The sequence below is a fragment of the Passer montanus genome, unplaced genomic scaffold (genome assembly GCF_014805655.1).
Source record: "Passer montanus isolate IOZ18808 unplaced genomic scaffold, ASM1480565v1 scaffold36, whole genome shotgun sequence".
Lineage (NCBI taxonomy): Eukaryota > Metazoa > Chordata > Aves > Passeriformes > Passeridae > Passer > Passer montanus.
The window spans coordinates 5,402,430-5,424,628 of NW_024368374.1; the positions used below are offsets into that span (position 1 = coordinate 5,402,430).

The following is a 22,199-nucleotide window of genomic DNA, read 5'->3' on the forward strand; positions in this document are numbered from 1 at the left end:
GTCGACTGTGCTGAACTGGAAAGGAAGAAATGTTATTTTTTCCAGGATGAAAGCAAAACAAGATCTCTCCCTGTTTATCCTGTCTCACCCTTTTCTAAAGAAGGTCAGTTTAATTTTTTCATTACTTTTTCCTGCTGTCTTATTTATCTTGAAGTCCTCTAGTTTTTTTCAATTTCACTGTCAAAGCCCAGCCTAGTTGCTCCAACAGAGGAGTGCACTGTGCTTTGCTCTTCACAGCCATGTGAAGATCCTGAATAGAGCTGGGTGAAATGTAACCATCCAGACATTCTCCTTTCTTATTGCTTTCTCTATACTCCTGAAAAAAACCATAAATCTCAAGCATTTATTGTTGACTTAGTTTCGTTTTAGCATCTTATTCATTACAGATGCTCCAAAGCCTATGAAAACAATCACAAATTCAGTCTGCCCCAGCCCTATGTGTCGTGCTATGATGAAATACAAATCTTTGTACCATAAGCATCTTTTAATACTGGTGCCTGGAACTTAGTTTGGAAGAAAGGAATGTCAATACAAATACAAAACAATATATGAAGCCAGAGAAAAGAGCTTTGCTACCCTTAAAACCAGTAGTGTTTGATCTTTAACTCAGAAGGTGCCTAGGGCAACTCTTGGGAGGGGGAGGTTGACTACATTTCAGCTCCAGTCAGCAGAGGCCATCATGTTTGCCTGTGCCAGCCCAGCTATAATAAGTGGTGTTTTGCATGCTGCAGAGTCAAATGCAGAACTGATGTACATATATTTGAATAGCCATGGTCTGTAAGAGAGGGTCATTAGATCAGTTGGTTTGATCTCCTAGATGACACCTTAAGGAAAGAAAAATGCATCCTGCTGAATTCTCCTCTAAGTGTTCTCATTGTGCTGGGTTGGTTACACCAGTTTATCCTCTTCTGCAGTCACGTACACTCCACTGGCTTTGGAGCCTCTGCAAAACAGCCTGAAGGGAGGTATATGCCAGCTGCCATATGCAAGTCTTGGAGTGAAAGGCTCTGACACAGGATCAGGTGCCCAAGCCTTATCTACAGCCTCTTCTGTAGTGTTACCTCACTGCTGCCTCAGGTGCTGCACAGGCAGACTCCACACCAGGAGCAGGGGGCTGGGAAGCGATGACTCAGGCACCGTACCCTGACCAGGTGCCTGCGCCCCAAATGCGCCTGGGCAGGTCTAGAGGCAAACCAGGTTCATGCAGTGCACACACTGAAGAAGCTGGGAGAGCCACCACAGCTGAAGGCTCTTTGTGAAACTCTGCAGTGATATCTTGAACCCATAGGCGAATTCAGTTCTCAGCTTGGTGTCTACACAGCTCTGGCCACATGAAATGTGCTACTTTTAAAACCAGAAAACTACAGGATGTGATATATGGCAGTGTCTGCAGGATTCCATGGCTCTGCTAGCAAAATGAGCAGCAACTTCACATCTTTTTTTTTACAATTCTTGTTCAAGTGCCAACATTAGGTTCAGCAGTCCTTTCCAAACAAACCAGTGCTCCTTTAAGGCACTCTTTGTTCTCTAGTCAAATTTTATCCAGTCCACGAGCTGCCATGGGATTTATTTCACCATGTTGTTCTTCATTTGCCCAGACACTAGAAGATTAGTTATGCATTTTGCTCTTTTCTGATTTTGGTGGCACAGGATGCAGACCTTCCTACACACACGGTTTCATCAGAAATGTTTTCCATCTTTCAGTGTTTGCTCCTTTTAGAGGTGATGCAGGGCTTTCTGAAGTTACCTGGGTGCTCCTGTTGGAGTGAGAACATTTCAGGATGTGATCTCCTGCTTATTTCCAAGGGAAATGTCATCCCAGGAAGCACAAATATTCTTTCTTGAAGTGCTGCATTTCCCCGTCAAAGAGAGGGGCATCTGTTTCTACACACCTCTGGCACATAGGTTTCTATTAAAAGTAATTGTCTTGGTGGTACTTTCTCTAAACTGGATTCTGCAATGAGATAATAATACCAAAATTATCTGCAATGATCCCATAATACCAAAGCCATTTAGAAAATGCTACCTAACTCATCTTAGCTCAGGCACCCACTGCTGGGACATATAGACTGTTGTTAAATGTCAACTGATGCGTTCTGCTGACTATCATGGGAATGTATCCACACTCCATCATTAGTGTTTTCAGTTCTCTGTCCCCCTCAGACCTCTGGGGGCTGTCATTTTGAATCATTGTTAATATTAAAGAAAGTATATCCACAAAAGCAAATGGAGTGACTGTGAAAATTGTCACACTCCCCCTGAAGTCAACAGGAGTTACCTGAGTGGGAGCAGATGGCACCTGCTTTTTCTTTATAACCAGTGTTTATTCATTCCCTCTAGGTGCCCCTAAAAGCTCTACACTGCCAACCTTTCTCTAGATAGATCTAGCCCAGCCTGCACGAAAGCAGTATTTGCCAGCTGGGCTTCCAAGAAATTACACTGCACAAATAATTACTCTAGAGGAGAGCAGCCTTGGCAGCAGCTGCCTAAGTACTGGAGAAATGCAAGTAGTCAAAGGGCAAGGCTTTGGAGAGCACTGCCGCAAACTATCTGGTGAAGTGTGCTGGAGAGACATTCAGCAAATGTGACTGAGGCCTCTGAATCTCTGCCAGCTGTCAGGTTTGGAATTACAGCCATAGCAATTAGCCGTGATTACTTCCCGATGTTGTTAAGTACAGTGCAAAGATCACCACTTGTAGCAGTTTCTTTTTGTGATATTTAAGTGCGGTGCCAAAGACAAATATCAGATCTCAGGTCTGAAGACCAGGGATGCGTTGGCAGGTGTGCTCAGGGAAGAGAGAGGAGGATCAATATTTACTGTTTATGCTTAACAGGTGTCCCTCTAGACATGCACTGACAATATCTGTTAAAACATTATTGAACAGATAAATAAAGATAATAACCCTAAGTGGTGCTGTAGAGGTTATGAAGTCATCCCATGACTGCAGTAGTCCAGCCAGTTGCCCTGTAGTTTGACCATAAGCTATTCTCTTATCAAAAGCATGAAGAAAAGATCTGTTTTGTTGCACAACCAAAAGCATTAAATATTAATAAATTATTGGGCTTTTCCTAGAACTTCTGTCCACCTTTGGAAGGGCACTGGTTTAGGGCACTGCTAAGATCTCATAGACGAAATTGATGAGCAAGTGTCAGAACTGAAGATCTGTATGAGCACCCTTCATATCAGACAATCAAAAAAATGTTTCCAGCTGAGGTGCTTTGGATATCATATCCAAAACTGGGAGAAAGCGCCTCTCTCGGCAGCTTGGGATACTAATTGCTAATTACAACATCAGTAGTAACTTATGCAATGTTGTTATTTGAAGCAGGGATAAACAAAATATTCTAAGCTCTCTACACCTTAATTTTGTGTTTCAGGTTTACAATCTCAGTGAGTATAGGATGAGAGCTATTTAATCTGAAGGGACTGTGCAACACCATAAACACTTTTTCCTCTTCATTTAAATACTCCCATACTTCTACCTCATATCCTCAAGGCTCTTCTGGAGACTTGGAAGTGAAGATAGGGTGTGTGTGGAGAGATGAATCAGTTCAGCAGATCATGTTGGAAGACTTGCTTATCCCTATTGACATCAAAACCGGTTGAAATGTCAAAGTGCTCACCTAGAGATGCCATGACTTCAGTCATGCCTAGTTTGCAAAGTCTGAAGTTGAAGTGTTTGAGCCCCAGCTATTGTGGTCTGTAAAAACAGTCAATGCACACAGAATTACTATTTTTAAGACACAGCCAAATAATGTACCGTCAGTAAAAATCCAAAGTTTTCTTGAGTACCTTGGCTGCTGGACACCTGCTATGCAAGAGGTGTGATATAGAGCTGTTCAGTGATCACAGGAGGCAAAAATGTTGTTTACCTTCCCCAACAGAACAGACGTGACTTACAATCAGACTTTGGCTAAATGACTAGGAAAGAGCATTTTTGCCAGATCAAATGAATGCCCATGGAAACCAACCGTGGCAGACATTAATTTAGTTAAACATTTGAACTAATCCTCTCTGAAATTATTTTGGTACTTTTTATTCAGCTTTAATAGTTTCATGAACACACAACAGTTTAAACAGAGCCTTAGAACCTATGTCAAGCCCATACAGTTCATTTGATACAATTTAATTTGACCACTTGAGAGGCATAAACATTCTTAGCATGTAAATTAAAGGTGTCTCTGGAAGGCATTCAGCTTTTTACTAAATGTTGTTAAGAAGTAGACAGAAGCCAAACAGAGGACTGTTGTACAGAGTCAGTAATCTGATATTCTGCTATCATAACCATTAAGTTTTTTTCACAGTAAAAACACCTTAGACTTGAGATTCCAGGATGAGGTGATTTTTTAGATATGAAAGAGTAGATGCTTTGTTCTTCCATAACTGGCAGACGAAAAGCCTCGCTGAAGTTTGCGAAAGTTCCACTTATGCAAGATTTGAAGTTATACTGCTCCCTTACAGGACACAACCTTGTAAGTTATTGTCCCAATGTTACTAAAAATGTGTGGTAGTGTAAGGTTAGCAAGTACAGAGCAAACTGTTTGATTTTTCTGTATCTTCTCTGGGGACAGGAGAAATCTGTGGATAAAAAAATACAGAAGATATTGTCTTAACTCAACTAGGAACATTTTAACTCTACACCAAGGTGAAGCCTCAAATTTTCATTAAGTTAAATTGAACAAAAAGGCTTCAAAGACTTGTCTGCAGCTGCATTGTTCAGGAAATAAAGATAATCCTATGACTTCCCAGCAAAGTTTGTTCTAATGAAAGTGTGGGCATGCACAGCTCGGGAAAAAACCTTGTGCACACACTAGGAGGTAGAGAACAGGTTCAGGTTCCTGATTTCCTCTTGGTCTTTCCCTGCTAACCAATGTAGCTGGAGAGATACATCTGCTTCTGAAAATCCCAAGAGCCTGCAGAGGTGCCAAAAAGGACTGACACATACAAGGCATAAAGGCCACTGTGGGCCAGCCTCACAGAGAGTTCTGGATCTCCTGATGAGAAGCAGCTTGGAGAGTGAAAAAAATGCAGCTTGTACATTTGGCCTCTGGTAGGTTTGGGTACAGAAGTGAGACACATGCATGGGGTGCTTCAGCCTAAGGCAAAGTGATTAGTGAGGGCATCTAGGGGCAATTAGACTTCTGGTTTAAATGCCTCAGCATGGGCTGAAAGACAGGATGAATCTTGTTTCCAGAGTTCACAAAAATACCTAGGTAAGCCAGTAGTTACCACTTTGATTCATTATGCAAAGACAAAGAGAAAGGGGAAAACCAGGAAATAATAATAATCTGCCTTCTGAGCTACTTTAAGTAAAAGTGAAAGGACATTTGTCAGTCTGGCATCTGGAGAGCAAACTCAGTGCAATGTTGAAAACTGGGAGATGAAAAAAGTTAGGAAGTTGTATCCATCAACTTAGCTGGTGTTTTCTTCTTAAGAACCTTTTCTTGCCTGCTCTGGAGCAATTTGCGCCTTACAGTTTGCTACCAATAAACACCAAGTGAGTGGCAGTTTTCTAAACAATTATATCTTGATGTAGCACTTCTCACCCCAGATTAAGGTCACCATTTTCTATCCAGACATATTCTGTTTTTCTCTAGGTCTGGATGAGTGGATTTCTATCCCTGAGTAGGGGAAAGATGAAGGGGGAATGTGCACTTATGTACTTTGGCCAAGGGAAGAGCAGGAGTGATGTCCTTCAAGGCTGGACTTCATAGAGAGATGGACCTCAGGGAGCTGCAGAATATATGAAGGCTGACTTTGAGGGTCCGGGAGAGCCAAGGTTAGAGGGACAGGTAGAAAGAGTAGGAAGTGAATGGAAGAACAAAGTTACAGTGGTTTGGGAGGCAGTGATAGAGCAGAGGGAGGATCGAGCGAGAAAACTCTGAGATAAATGCTGAAGACACAGCATGCCAAGTTAGAAAGGGTATGTGGGGATGAGAATGGCAGGTCAGGAATTTACAGGCTGGGACTGCAGGATAAGGAAGAGAAAAGCAAAGTGCTCTGGGGTCTCAGAGGGAACAGGCTAAGGACAAAGAAATCACTGGGTAGCTCTCTCCTTCCCCACCTTTAACAGGGATTATTTTTATGAGGAGAATGACATGATTGCATAGGATCTCTCTATCCACTCCAAACCCATGATGAAAGCTGCCCACTACAGTCTCTTTTTACTTTGACCCTTGTGTTAATTTAATTACTTTTAATTAAAGTACTTTACTTTTCAAAGGGCATTTAAGAGGGCAGTACTACCAGTCACCTGTGGGAACAAGAAGACTATCTGGAGGTATTTATCAGTTCAAGGTGATATATTCCCTATATTCCCTGCAGACACCTCTGAGACTGCAGGGAATATTTAGTGCTTGCTGCTGATAATTGCAAACTCACTCAGCAGCAAAAGCACAGAGCTCAGTTCAGGGTGCAAAAACTCAAATGAGAGCTTGAGCAACTGGAACACCTTGCAGCACAGAGACACAGGGAGTCTCATTCTTTAAACAGGGACTTGTAGTGCTCTTTCAGATCTTTGGAGGTACCCAAGAGGTCTGGTCAGCCTGACAAATACCACAGAGGTTTTAAATGCAGCATATCCCTTTGGAAGAAAGAGGCGAAAGGCATACAGGACACGTTTTGGCATCTCAGACAGCATTAGATGCCTCTGCATGAGTAAGCTGTCCTCATATTTTCTATAATATTCCATCTCTACTGCTAAAGAAAAGAAGGCAAGGACCACTGCAAAGGCAAATCAACACAAACTGACTCCTGCCCCTCCTGCTTAGGGCTCATGTCTAGGCTGCTTGGTCTTGGATCTCATCTGAGCAACACATAGTCTTCCTGTGATTCTGAGAGAGAAATGCTTCTTTCTGTTTGTTGTCTTTTCCAGTGGGAAGCGTGTGAAATACCATGACAGCTGTGCCTCACTCACCTAAGGGATGTTTTTCCAGAATGCTCACAAAGACACATGCCTGAGGGTATGCTATTAGAGCAAGAGTGTGAGGACACAAAGCCTCTTGGGCATGGTGGAGGACTGTTTTGGGTAGAGGGAGCCAAACCTGAAGCATTCTGACCTATCCTGCATTTGGGAGGGCTCCATAGGATTTTTTTTCAGAGCAATGAGTATCTGGGATCAGCATGTGCATGACCTTTGCCAGCTGATACAGACCACCGCTACCATCTGATGACATTTCGGGCATGAAATGAATCACTGCCATTGCTGTCCAGTTTTCCTGCTGCAGCCAGTCTCACTGAACAAACACCCGGTTGTTTGGCTAATCGGGTTGCAAAAAAAATAGAAAAGGAAAGAATAAGTGGTTGCTTAAGAACTACTGCTTTCTGAGGGCTTGGGATTTCCATTGCTTTTGCTGGTCAGCAAAAGCTGCTAAGCAGAACCAGCCGACTGCAACCCCCCGTGCTCTGCTGTCGGTTTGGGTTGGAGCGTGTTCCCTCGGCATCCCTAACCCAGCCATGAGAACCCTGCCGAGCCCTCTTCTCAGGGCTTCATGTAGCTCTTGGCTGCTCTCATTTTGGCACCACTTCCACTGCAGGCCTCAATTTAAAGCAATTATTAAATCTAAGACAAAATATGTGTAGGATACTGCCATCAAATCCTAGGATACAGGTCTGGATCTCAAGAAGTCCTCATGCCCACAGAGTCAAACATACCCCATGTTACACCAAATTATGTTTATCCAACTTACTCCTAAAGCTTCCAGCCTCAGAAGGAGCTCTGGTAGCTCTGTAAGTCCCAGACCCACAGCAATGACACAGTGAGCCACAGTGCCCCTGAGCTGACAAGCTGCTGCTCTGGGAATCAGGAGGACTAGGCACTGCTTCCCAGTCCACTTGATGGTCTACCTGGTGACCCTTACAGACTTCTCAAACTTAGGAAGAAGAAATTATAACATTGACTTTACCATGACAAATCACTTGTATGAAAAGCATTTTTGATGAAGATCTACAAACTAAAAAATTCCTATTACTAGCATATAACAGTGTTAATTTAAAATAGTCACTATTATTAAATTCACATAATAATTAATTCTAATATTAATTCTAATATCCTCATATAACCATTTTTTAAAATTTTCTTTTGTGAAGGGGAAATTTTAGGAGACTGGTACCCTTTCTCTGACTTCCGTAAGATTTTGGCTGCAAGTTGCTGGATGGCAAGGGAGGAAAATTTCTACTCTTTACTGTATTGGTTTTACTCCATCTCTATAGGACTTCAACAGGAAAGCAAATGATTCTTCCTCATAATCAGCTTACTTAATTCCCTGTCTGATGGACAGTCTGTAGCCAGCTGTCTCCAGGTAAGAACCAATGAGCATGGTGAGAGCACAGGGTCATCACACACACAGTCCTTTGCCTTTCTGACCTGGAATTTTTTCATGGCCCTGGGGATCTTTGAGGTGTTTTTAGAAGGAAGGCTTCAAATGCATTCCTGACTCCTTTTTTTTTTGAGAGAAAACCGCAATTACATGGGCAGAGTATATAGTGAAGGTTTTTGACTGCCAGGCACTGGAGAGAAGATCTGCAGGAACACTTTTGTTTGTGTAGCTTGGGTTATTTAATCTGGAGTGTCCTTTGACTCAGCTGCCCTGTCCTCCTCTCCACCAGTGTGCACAGAAGAATGGGGCTCTTGGGGGACTTCCACTTCCCCCACACAAGAATTTTGCCTCTGACATGTATGAGGAGTAGGAACAGGACTGCAGCAATAAATAAATTCCAAAGTGATTAAAAACAAATGTGTGAAGCATTATTAATGATACACTAGAGAGAATGGAAGTGTACTATGCCAGAAACACCATCAGGAACAGAACAGATATCAAGGGCTATACAGCCTGATGTTAAAACAGCAGAAGGGGACAAAGCAGTGATTTACTGTGCAACATCTGAGCCTGCAGCTGGATAGTTCAGGGTTTATTAGTGGAGTTGCTTTTTGAACTAGCAGGTCAGGTCAGACCCGGGTCTACGCAGGTAACCCACCTCTGTCAACAGGAACTGCCATGTTTTGCCTTATTCTCAATATTCAGCACACCCCTTGCCCTTCTTCCATCATGTTTTCTATACTCACAGCTCTTGGAGAAGGTTTGACAACTTGCAGGCCCTATGTCCTTGCTTAGAAAGTGTTTCTGGAAAGACAGCTGGACTGTCTGGATGCCTGGTAAAGCCCTCTATTGTGTAAGAGTTTGGTGATACAGGGGGCTCTCCTTTCTATAATTTTTCCCATTTTCCACTGATATATTTGAAGTGCAACCACCACATATGCAGTGCTTTACTCCAGTAAGTAATTACGTGACAGCTCCTATTCTGAGCACTCATGCAACCACGTGCAGACAGAGCAGGAAACAAGTCATTTGCATACAGAGCAAATATTTTGTCATCACCTGCTGTTCATCCTAATGAGATTTTGCCAGACTCATTAGAATGATTCCACGCTTCTTAATACCCACTGGGATTGCTTTATTATTTGATGGAGTCAACAGTTGGCATATGCCACAGTGTCTCTGTATTCAGGTCTCTTGAAACCTCTGAAGGCAGCTAAACAAAGGCAGTGAATAACCAGTTTTGTTTCCTTCTTTCTCCCAGGATGTCTTAACGCTGACACCAGTGACTCATAAGCACCACAGTTAAAGGGATCTCTTTATCAGCCCACTCCCACTGGCTTCTGAAGACAGTAGGCATCTTTTCACTAGGGACTGTCTTCTCTCTGTGTGGCTGAAAGCAAGGACCCTGACCCCTCCCTGCAGAGGACTCGTGAGGATTTCTGTTTTTCTGTTTCCCCTGCTGGTTTCAAAAATCTTTTTTCAAAAATCACGGGTGGCATTTTTTTCTCTCCCCTTATTCTATCACAAAACTACATAAACAACAGGAAGGAGACCTATTAAGAAATTACAGAAGATTTGGGCATGGCCCAAATCCACATGATCCTTTTTGTGTGTAAGCTTTCCATATAAGTTGTGGATCATGGATTAGCTCAGTTGGTTAGAACTGTGCTATTAGAACATAGTGCTAATAATGCCAAGATTAAGGGTTCAGTCCCTGTATCAGACCACTCACTTAGGAGCTGGACTCGATGATCCTTGTAAGTCCCTTTCAACTCGGAATATGAAATTAGTGTGCTAGGAATTGCAGTAAAAACAACCCAAAAAATAGAGATTAATTTTTTTTTCTCTATTCTCACAGCTGTAACCTGAGGTGTTCCAATGGGATTAGTGGGGTGTAATTGGTTTGGGTGTTACTTATCGTGGAGTAAAAACCAAAAATCCTGAAGTGTGATATTGAAGTTGACAGTGTCACTTTAAACAAATTCACTTGAGATGATTTTTGCTTTGGGAGTCTCCCTTTACAAACAGACCTTGCCAGGAGCCAGAGTAAACACTATGTTAATCTTAGATCAGCCTTTAATTTTCCTACTTCTTTTCCCTTCCCCTTTCCTTTCTATTTCCTTCTAAGACAGCAATATTATAGACAATTTAAATCAGACAATAGCTGAACAACAAAATCACCAACTGAGGACAATGAGGATAACAATAAACTCAACATAGTAATTATTTTCCCATCACACAAGCAATTACAAAAGCCAAGAAAGAACAACTGAGTGCTCTTAACCTGATATTGATCATTTAATTTTCTCAAGCCGTGTAATATTAAGCAGGCTAATGCTTCTACAGGGAACCCTGGCAACAATTAAGCATAGCTATGAAAAAGTCAGACTCATTGCAGGCTTGAGCAAGGGGATAACTCACTGTTTGTGCCAATGGTAATAATGATGAGCAATGGAAATAGTGAAATGAAAGACAGACTAACACTTGAGCACAAGTTCACCATTTCAGTGGGGGTTGTATCTGGCCAGGTTTGTGGGAACATGGCACATTCTGTTTACCTGGCATTCCAGCAAGGCCAGCCCTTTGGTCAGTGGTTGCCACAGGCTAAGTGGAGGTGCAGCTTCTGTCTAGGAGGTGAGGAGAGAACTTGGCAAGAGGTTAGCTCGTGAGCATTGTGACGCACAAGCTCCTCATTCACGCTGTGTGCTGAGGCACCACCATAGCTCAACACAGGAGGAGCCAAGTCGGAGCTCTTTGCTCTTGGGCTGGTTCTAAACTTGAATCATCTGTTGTTCATTCCACAGAGCATGAGCCTCTCTTTAGACCTAGAAATTTGCTTGCCAAAACAGAGTTGCTTGACTATCCTACCTAGTGTCTAACTGCTCCTCCTAGATACTATTAACAGTTCCAAATTGTGTTTGCCAGCCTGTATGAATAGTTGAAATATGAGAGAACACCTCAAAAGAAAATTGATACTTGTGTTGATGCAACTGGTTTGCACCCCAGCATTTGGTCCCATGTGCAGCTTTCAGATGCTGCTGGCTGCACTGTCTGGGTTTCAGCTGGCTGCACTGGGAGCTCAGGCTGTACGTGGGAGCTGTAGGCACCACGTGTGTGCTGTGTCTTCTGGAACACTGGATCTGTCCTGCAGTGGTGTGGTTGGCCTCTGGCTGCCTCTCCAGGCGGGCATGTGCCTCCTGCAGATGCCAGGCCAGCCTGAGCACCTCAGCTGTCCCACAGCATCTCACGTGGCTCATGGTGCTGCCTGTGAGCAGCTTAACTGACCTCATGGAGTTTCTATCAACTGCTTCCAGAGAGACCTTCCAGGGCTGCCCTCGAGATCTAAACCATGAGCATAGGACAAGCCTGCTTATGAGAGCAAACTCAGACTTGTGCTTAATTTCGAGTGCAAATAAAACCCACAAGGAGTCACCATGGGAGGAGAAAGAATGGTGAGCAGACACTGTGGGGTGAGGTTTTCTTCTCCATGCTTTCATGGTGGGTGCAGTAGTAGTTCCTCAGAAGCATTCTTTCTGTAAGGATCCTGTCAGATACAGAGGAAACCCCGAATTGTAACCATATGTGGGGGCCCTGCACAAAGCAATCCCATTCCAACTCCATTAATTTTAGTTTCTGTTATTTCATGTTGTACCACTTAAATGTCTCCAGGCAAATTATCATCAAAGTCCTGCACAAATTAGTAAAACATTGAATTTTTCCTTTCCTGATTTATGTCAAGGAAGAGAGCCTTGATTTAGCAGGTTAAGAAACTCCACCTCAAGCCTTCCCCTACTACTGCAGGACTTTAAAGCGAGTTCAAAATGTTTGAATGGGTGTGCTTTTGTTTCCATTTCCTGAAGGAAGCTGGAGAAATTCATGTCTGCAGTATTTCTGACCATCACCAATCCTTCTACCCAGTGAAGGAAAAGAGGGAGAGAAAGGACATGTCAGAGAAGTACCAGATAATCAGAAATTCCCTCTAGTAAAGGATCATTAGTGAAATATACATGGATTCTAATGGTTCCATGGTATTGTAAGAAGCAAGCACAGAATATTCTGGCCTTTTTTTTTATTGCTCCTTTTATTTTTGTTTTATTTTCCTTTTATTTTTCCTAGTTTCCATATAGATCCCATCTTACAGAGCTCCATGATTTTAATGATAACCAAAAATCAAAGAAGCCAGAAGAATTAGTGTTGCCAGTGACATAAAACATTGGCAGACATAGAAAATAGTGCTCTCTTGGATTTCCTGCAAATGCATAATCTGCCTGTGGCAAAAAAGGGGAAAAAAAATGGGGGGGAGGGCACAAATTGAATTTTTTTTCCTTTAAATTAGAATTTGACTTATTTTTAAAATGAGCCTCTTTAAGGTTGTAATAAACACCTATTAAAGCCTGGATTTGCAACATTTAATCATACAATTTGAGTTTTATTGAAAGCAATTTATTTTGTACTAAGCACTCTAAGTTCACTTACCAATTTTGAGGAAAGGTAGAAAACTCTGAATTTGTGAAAGTCATGGACTAAGCAGAATTTATGTGTCTGCTCAACTAGTTTTTAAAACAAAGCTGTTTGTTTATTCAGGTCAAGTGTCCTCCATAATATATATGGCATTGCAATGAAGACATTTTGTTTAATAATAATGATAGTAACAGTAAAAGCTGCTAGCCAGAGTGTGTCTTCTAGAAGAAGACACACCCCAAAACATATGGCACCAGCCACTTGGGCAGCTGTGCAGGGAAACAGGCTTTATGAGTTTATGAGCTTAAGCTCACTTGTGTGCAAACAGGACCATCCACCTCCTGAACCTTCCCTGACCTCCCAATCCTCAAGCAGCCTTCACATGACACTGCACCTGAACCCATCAGCCGTGCTGCATGAGCCAGCTCAGCTCTGCACCCATGGCACAGCTCAGCTGCATCCACATAAACTCACCACGGGCATCGGGCAGGTGGATAAGCTCAGTCTGCCATCTTATTCACTCTAGGCTGAGGATATCTGAGAGCTGGAGAACCAGGAGGACCTTTTTTCCCACTTCTAGACTGGGGCCAAAGGATCAGATGAATTCATCTAAAATCTTGAAAACCTGAGCAATCAGATCAATTCAACTGCATCATTTTCACAAATGCATCTTTGTAAAATAAGTGTATTTCATTTTCCATTTAATTCCACTTTCCGTGGGAGTAGAATCCAACATAAACACAATAATAACAACAACAAAAAAAGAGTAGATCACTTACCATTTCCTGCTTTGAAAAAAAAAACCTATTAAAGCTATGTTTCCAAACAAATCTATATCTTTTGTATTGGAGGCCTCCCATGCTGTGCATCCTCTAGGACCTCTTCTGCTCCTGGCTTACATTAACAAAAAACACCCAGAATGTAATTATATTAGCAGCCATACCTTATTTAAGAGATGCAATTTAGTATTTACCAAGCAATAAGAATTTATTACCCATCCTTCTTAGCCTGCTTCTTGCAGAAAACTATTTCCATCCAATGTGGCATTTCGGGAAGGAAGACTCTATACAGGCTTCTTATTGACCAGCAAGTCAATACTCTCTACCTCCCAATTCAACCCCTTCTACACAACAGAGTCAGAGGAAAGTAATGGAAATCTCAATTGTCATTCTTGCTTTCTGTTTTTTCCAGGAGAAAAAAAAGCCAAAGCATGAGGTCATCCATGCTTTCCTCCAGAAAAGACATTTAACCTCCACCTAAAGCTTATCATTATTTAATTGTTGCTTTATGCAAGCAAATTCTCTCAATATAACCCAGTATCTGATCTTGCTCTACCTTGAACATGATAAAAGCCCGTGAGAAGGGCTGGTCCTATCTCCATCTCAATCCTGCAAGATCCTGGACATCTTCCAGTTCAGCATCTAACTGGCATGTGAAACAGAAACAGTGCCTAGTGACAGTGATGAATGGTCTGCTCTTGGCTGTTGCTTGCATTCACACTGCTGGATATCCCTACAGTATTTGATTGCATAAACCCTGAAATCCTTTTGTCCACATTAAGGATGTTTGGTCAGCACTATGAGATCTAAATAATCTCTACAGAGGAAACTGGCAAACTAGTATCCAGTGTAAGCAGAGAGTGTGCAGAGAAAGGCCACCTGTTGAACAAAACTCACTGCTCTCTCACAACTATGGCAACATGGAATTATTTGACATAAACTAATTATTAAAAACCAAATAAAACTGTCCCTTTTTCTACCCCCTCCCACCATGCCATGGGGCAAGGAGGGCTCTTGAACCAGAGAGCTCCCTCAAACTCTGCACTGTATTTGCAAACCCATCTGAGGTCTATCACCATGTGAGTCCACACCCTGACAATTGTCTGAAGGCTGGGGAGATAGTTTTTAGGAAAGGGGAACAAAGAAGTAAACAGAAAGCAACCCCTCCCCTTTCTGCATGTAATACTTTTTTGTCTGCTTTTCATCAACAGGTTTTGGAGCCTCGAAAAGCAGCAGGAAAGAGATGGGTCCTTTCTGCATGTCAGGCCTGCCTCTGCAGCACAGGCTGTGGGTCTGCCCTCACAGTCCCCTGGCAGAGGAGGCTATGTCTGAGTAAAGTCTGATGCAAGAACATCATCTTCCCTTGAAAGGTCTGAAAAAAGCATCCTGACCCCTGCATGTGCCCTTGAAAACCAGGGTAGGGGCAGGAAGAAATGGTGAAATCAGAGCAGGAGAAGGAATCTGAGTTGAATTGGAGTTGATGGGTTTTTTTCATACCCAGCACATTTTGTTAGTTTGTCGGTAGCTTGAGGCAGCCACTGTATAAAAAACTAGTCAAAGTTTAGGGAAGACACAGAGAAAGAGGTGCATGTGTGTGCATGCTTTTACCAATGCCATTGCTGACAAACCAAGGCTTGATAAAGTACACTTCTTGCTTGGGGGGGATCTAACTGTACACCTTTTGCCACTGCAGAAAGAAAATGCAAAATATATTTACAAAGCCACAATAAAAACATGTTAATGTGTCAGGGGGCCTTTTTTGGCACTCAAACCCTGAGAATCTGCCTGCAAACCCCTTCAGTAACTTCTGCATTGAAGGTTCCCATATGAGTTACCTCAGTTAACACTGGAAGGGGTTAAGGATGAAAAAACCCCAGCTGCAACCCCAGCTTAAACCTGCCTGTGTAAATTGGTCCTGGATTCCTGTGCAGGTGTGTCAGGTATTTTTTTGTGCTTCTGGGCTTGGACCAGCCAAACACCTCTGTTCTAGAAGTCATGTGCCCGCCTTTCTCACCCACTCCTCCACCACACCGATTTCTTTCATGATCATTTCTCCAGCCCATCTCTTCAGGGTGTTCTCAGCAGGGAGAGGAGAGTGAACATCTAATCTCTGGTTGTAGGGTCAGGTTTGTGGGAAGGCCTTTTTTTCCAGGATAAAATCAGGAAGCCTGTGTGAAGGAAAACAGTTTGCTGTGATTAGAAAGCAGGCAACAAAACAAAAAGGCAGAGGCTTTCTGGGCAAAGTTTCTCCAGGGATTGCTGCAAGCCACAGTCCCACTATGAAGATGCTTTTCATTTACAATAACAGAATCATTCAGGTTGCCAAATCCACCACTAAACATGTCACCAAGTGCCGTATCTACAGTTTCTCCAGGTTCCAGTGTGTCTGCTTCTGCTCTTGATAGAGTAAACAATAATCAGGCTGTATTTTACTTCACCTACAACATATTTCTAGGGCCTTACTGGCCATTAACGAGTGGCAGAAGTGCAAGGAGCATGAACACCTCTCAACACACATACAGGAAAGGTTCATCCAGCATCCCTGTCCTGGAGCTGCCTGCTGGCAGGAAATAGTCATCAGCACCAGAAACTTTAAATTTTCCTTCCCAGAGTAAAACCAGAAACATTGCTCCAGTGACACACTGCTCTCTTCTGCTTGTGCAGGCAACTTAAGGCTGGGGCTGGTAACTGCAGCCTGTGTGACAAAGTGTCTTGATGGGTGATGCAGCTGGCAGGACTTGGATAGGATCCTTCCCCTCAAAAGCTGCAAAAACAAGACTGGTTTACTCTGGATATTTGTCTCTGTTTTAGCATTTGATGAAACACATGGCATTATAGTCAGGAGAGTCTGCCTCTCCCCCCGAGACGCTGCCCAAGTAGTAGACAATAACAAGTAGCATTGATTTATTGCTGCAGAGGAGGTAGAGAAAAAGGAATGTAATAAATGCTGAGGAGATGAGAAATGCACCCATTCCCTCACCCCCTACACACTCACAGGCACTCTGGAGAGGGAGAGGAGGTTATCTGCCATGAACCAGCACATTGCTGAAATTCTAATGAAACAAGAGTCAAAGCAGGTAGGAGGTGGTAGAAATGCTGAGCTTGATGCCCATTTATCATCTTTAAATGCTGAACCCAAGTTGGAGAGGAATGTCAAGAGAAGGGCACCCTATTATTTGCAAAAATATTTTGTAAGAAAAATAGAGCTAGCTATTTCCTATGCATAATTAGAATAAATAAGCTTTATTCCAAAACAAATCAAACCCCCTCTTTGAAGGAATACTAATAAGCTTGGCAGAACAGTCACACAAACGTTAGAAAACACTAATTTAAAATTACCTTTGATAGCTTAATGCATCTCCCATACATACAAGAATTATGCAGACATGGTTTGGATTGTCTGATCAGGCAGTATTTTCCCACACAGCTCCTTCCTTCAGTACACAAATTAGACCCACTTTGTGGCTATGGCAGCACCTCTTCTTCATGTTATTCCAAAAGCTAGAAGGGAATAAGGATCAGGAGTGTGGGACACAAATAAAAAGTACAAAATTACATCCTTGGATATAACCCTTTGTTCCAGAGGGTTGGAAAATACTGTTCATCCAGCCTTCTCACAGATGGGTTCTAATAGTGTGCTTTTACTTTCCAGGTGCCTACCTTCCAAGCCCAGTGGTTTGGTGTGCAGAAATGCTGAGCTCCCAGTCTCAGCTGAGACAGGCAGAGAGATGCTTCAGTGATTCACACCCTCATGTCCTACAGTAAGTGCTCTGAGAAATCAAGTCCCGGTGGGTTCAGGCTTGGCAGCTGCAGTGCTGACTTAGATGCCCATTTGCCAAATGACAGTATCATGATATCTCATCACAGAAAAGTTCTGCTAAAATGAACCAGCTAATGGCTGGGGAGCTCTTGTTCTGCAGTGGCAAGCACTATAGAAAATCCCATGAAGGAAATATTTCAAGATTCAAAGAGCATGGTATAAATCAGGAATATACTGGAAAATAACAGATTGAAATAGGTGCTTGCCAGCTGAGACATGTTTTTCTAGTGCACAGTATGAGGCTGAAGGACTCTGAATACATGAAGAAACCCCAAGTACGTGTGTGCAATTAAAGACAAAATTAAAGGGAGTTAAGTACTGTTGCATGACATCCACATGACTTACCAGCAGGGTAAACACCATGATGTTGAGATTTGCCAAGGCAGCTAAAAGACCACACCTGTGGGGTGAGAGCTGGCTCTTACAGTATGTCGGAGATAAAACATGCTGTCATCAGTGGTTTCACACATAAACACTGACAGCGGTGGACTGGTGAAATTTAGGAACCAGCCCAGTCCAGGTTATAGACTAGTGTTTTCTCTTGGGTGCAAAACTTTAAATGGTTACCCTTGTACCTTCCGCCTCACACCCTAGCAGTTGGCCGACTGCAAACCTCCCCCAGTCTCAACAATTCAGTCCAGTTCTGTAAAGTCTGATGTTTGTTTGGCCCATTCTCCCACTTTTAATCATGGTATACTGCCTGTGTCAGTCCACCTCACCCAGGCCCTCCATCGTGCTTCCCACAGTAACCATCAATTTGGGTTGTGCCCATAGAGTCCAATTCTGTCTGCTCTGTTTTCCTTTCTCTCATATAATTACCTTTTCATTTACAGAGCACTGGAGAGTTTCAAAGGGTAACTCATGTCATTTTTTTACGAACCAATCTTTTCCCTCAATCTGTGTCTTGGCCATGAGGAACAACTACACAAAGCTTTCTTCTCTACTCTATCTGAAGTAATTCAGCCTCAAGCAAACACCTGGACTGGAAAACTTTAGTCCCAGTGGTCAGATTTTGGCAACAATGTAAATGACTGGTAAATGAGAAATCATAATAAAATGCAAAACTGTCAGAACCACCTGTAAAAACCTTGAACTCTGGGCAGAGCTCTGCTGCTTTAGTGTCCCCAACATCAGATGTCTGTCCTGGCCATGTGTTGTATATTTTCAGCTCAGAGCTGGGTATGCATCAGCCACCCATTTAGCTCAGTCACCCTTGTTTCCATCAAAAGGAAAGCTGCAGTGTGACCTGGATGGCTGTAGGGCCAGGACCTCCTCAGCTCTGTTCTCTGAGTTGGGTACATATGAACCCCAAGAGATGCTCCTGAGCCTTTGAGAGACCTACTGACAGGTCCCAGTGAAGACAGTGGTGGAGCCATGGACCTCTTATCCCCAGAGGCAGGCAGGAGATGGTCCCTCAACCCCTCGGGACTTGCTACCCTGACAGGTCCCCTAACAGGGGTACTTGGTGGTGACCAACATGCTCGGCAGGGTCTTGCTGTAGGATGTGAAACCAGTGCCCATCCATTTCTGACAATGTGAACACCCAGCAGTGTTGTGCTTTCAGCACACCCTGTTACATGCTAATGTAACATTAAACATTAACTGGAAATAAATTAAAGTCTCCAGCCCTTCCTCCTTACTGTGGATCCACTCTCTGGCCTTGAGCAAAATGCTAAATTTTTCTGGGAACCAATTTCCTCAGTTAATAAAATCTGTGGCTGGATGCAATGAAGATCAATTTATTAATGTTTGCGTAGCATGGGAACATCCTTGAGGGGAAGGCTCAGGGGAGAGCAGTATTGTTACTCTTATCTCCTCCAAGTTAGTATCTAACACATCTGCTCAGGGTGACTCAGTCCCATGTCTAGCCTTTTGCTTACTAGAAAGTATAGCAGAGTTTCTATAGTACAATGAAGCATTGGAAATAAACCGAGACAGGGATTTATAGCTGCACTTTCTTGCCATGTGTTATAATAGCCAGCATTATTTAATCACAGAAACATGATCTGGCCACAGCTAACTAGCTTTGCTCAGGTGTGCTTGTAAATTTAATTTGAGTTCCTCTACCTTGTGCAGAAGCTGAATGCAGGCTAATGTGTGTGCTGGAAAAATAACAAATCGTACTATGGTATAGAACAGGAAAGCCTTCAGTTTCACAATAAAATAATACAATTCAATGCATGCAGTATTTATATAGCACCATTCAGAAATATATTTTAAATCTTTTTAGAAACCACTCGCATGCTATACCACAGCCAACATGTCGAATTCTATTAAAGAGAAGAAAGCCATTGTAAAAACAAGTCTTCGAGTATACATTTAAACAAAGCGTTCATTGGAAGAGGAGCCCACTAACAATTGGAACTATATAGTTATTAATACAGGTCCTGATAAGAAACTGGATCCATGGCATAAAATATTTATCCAATATGTTCTCCATATAAACAGAGTATAATGTTTTTTGTTGTAAAATAAATGCATATTATAATATTCATAATGTGTTTTATTTTAAAAACAGTGTCCTGAATGGCAGAATGGATGGGTCTGTATGCCCTTTTCCACTTGCATTATCCCAGCAAATGAAAAATTTAAAAAAGGAAGGAAAAGAAGATGGAAGAGAGGCAAAATGTGTGACAGACTCAAATCCTCTGCCTCACTCTACTGCCTGTGTGTTCTCCATGGTATCCAGTGCTTAATGCTTGCTGCTTACTCCATTATGTTCTCTCACCCACCTACTGACACATTTCCATTGATCGCCCACGTAGCTTTAAGCATTTCTACCCCCCTGCACTGAAAGCTTTTGCAAGGCAGCTGAGGTACCAACCACTGTAATAGGTCATGTGGTGGGAAGAAGCAGGTTTTGGGCCATGCACATCCCTCTGCATCAGCTCTGGGGTCTGAAAGACCCCTCACAGTCACCTAGCTGGGCAGAGGTCCCTGCTCCTGGGACAGAGGGGTGACTGCTGTTATGGGGCTTTGGCTGAGAGAGGCACAGGCTGCTTGGCTGCTGCATGATGTGGCTTCTACACTTCTGCCTTGGCAATGCACCTGTGGTAGGAAGCATGGCAGAAAAGCCAGAAAGAAACCACTATACTGGGAATGTGCTGTTCAGTAGTACAAACAGCCGTGAGGAGAAGAGAGGACAAAGAACAGCCCTTGAAGTCTCATCCTGACTTGGTTGTAGGCAGCCTTGCTGCTGCCTTCAGAAATATTTTTACAGTCCAAAATGACTAGAGAGTATTGTGTTGGATTTATCATAATAACATAACAGCATGTGCCAAAACAGTATGTCTAGCCCTGGAAACAGAAACAATCTAGCTTTTAATCAACAAAGAAGTTGGAGAATAGTATACAAATGTTAAGTACTACTGACTTCTTTTCAGATGCATCTTATGAATAAAACTGAATGCTGATTCACTTGGGTTCCTGGAAAACCTTATCTCTAAATTGTAATGTCAAATTAATATAGTAAAGAATTTATAAGTTGTGTTTCTCAGAGGTTGTTTAACAGCTTGATCCCTTGCCAGCAGTGCTTTGTCATTCACTACTTCCCACTGGCATTATCTTAAAACTAATACCAACAGCCAGTTGTTCCGGAGAGCTTAACTGAAATGTGCAATACTGGGAGACACAGCCAACACACCAGCTCCCACTTCATGTGCATTTATAATTACACAAGAAGTGGTGCTTATTGTACAGTCAGCTCTGGTGCTCTCTGAGATGACTCACCTTCTCTCACTCTGCTATGCCATGCTAACTTTTACACATTTCGTCTATCTACATGGATATCCAGACTCATCCTCTCCAACTCTGAGCTTTTTGGCTGGGATCCTTAAATTACAGCCTGTCTTTGCTTTAGGCTCTTCCTACAGTCAGAGAAGGGAGACATGAACCTCACGAAGGCGGTTCTGCTCCTTGGTGGGCTGAATCATTGCCGGAAGGCTGCACCCCCTCCCTGTTGCTCCATTGACTGGGGAAGGAGCCCCAGGCAGGGCTGGCAAGCCTACTGTGTTCCTGCCCCAACCAGCCCTCCCTGCTGCTGCTGGGGGGCTGAGAGGAGACCTTGGAAGGTGTGAAAGCCTTACTGACGCCTGTCGGTGGTGACTCGACTGCTGGCTTGGGCAATTCAGTTAAATAAATAAATGTACACAGCCAAGCCCAAGATGACTTAGGTGGCAGCCCCACTCTGAATTGGAGAGGTGCCCCACCAAGCCCCGGAAGCTGCAGTCAGGCTTTCCCAGCTTGCAGTGGCTGAACTTGCACAGTCAGTGCAAATCACACAGCCCCTGACCTCATGCAGGGCTGTCCCCAGGCTGTTTCCAGACACAGCCCTCATTTCATCTCTCCTTCAATCCCAGCACTTTGCCTTTGCTTGTTTCCCAAGTGCTTACCATGTTCCTGCTGCCTGTTTCCTCAGCTGCTGCCTCACACATGCTTCCTCCACTGTTCTCTGGGTACACCCTCTCCCTCGAGCATTTCTGTCCTGTGTTGCTGCTGCTCTTTCCCACCAAGCACGATTTCACCCCTGAGTTTCAGACAGCACTCCAGACATTCACCAGACTCCAATTCTTTGGGGTCGTGTCCTGCAGAAAGCATCCACTGCCTCCAGGGACCTCAAGTCCCTTCCTCAGTCATGGGGAAGACGAGAATTAATCATAGAGCTGCAGCACTGGCTTTTGGCTCCAGCCACAAACCAGTCTATGGTCGGAGAAAGAGACTGGAGCAGCCCAAGGGTGTTACAGATGTCTTCATGGAGTAATGGCTCTCCAGTACCTCGATGCATGGAGTTACCTTCTCTAAGCCTGCTAAATTTCTGATCT

At 43.2% G+C, this 22,199-nt stretch overlaps 1 long non-coding RNA gene across 2 annotated transcripts; it reads left to right on the forward strand.

Moving 5' to 3' along the window:
- LOC120505868 lies at positions 1-21,433 on the forward strand. 2 transcript variants are annotated; one of them, XR_005628365.1, is made up of 4 exons: positions 1-103; positions 14,771-14,929; positions 17,212-17,320; positions 19,898-21,433. It is a non-coding gene; the product is annotated as an uncharacterized LOC120505868 (long non-coding RNA). The 2 variants fall into 2 exon arrangements; XR_005628364.1 differs by lacking the exon at positions 19,898-21,433 and adding an exon at positions 18,213-19,708.
- The last annotated feature ends 766 nt before the right edge of the window (positions 21,434-22,199 follow it).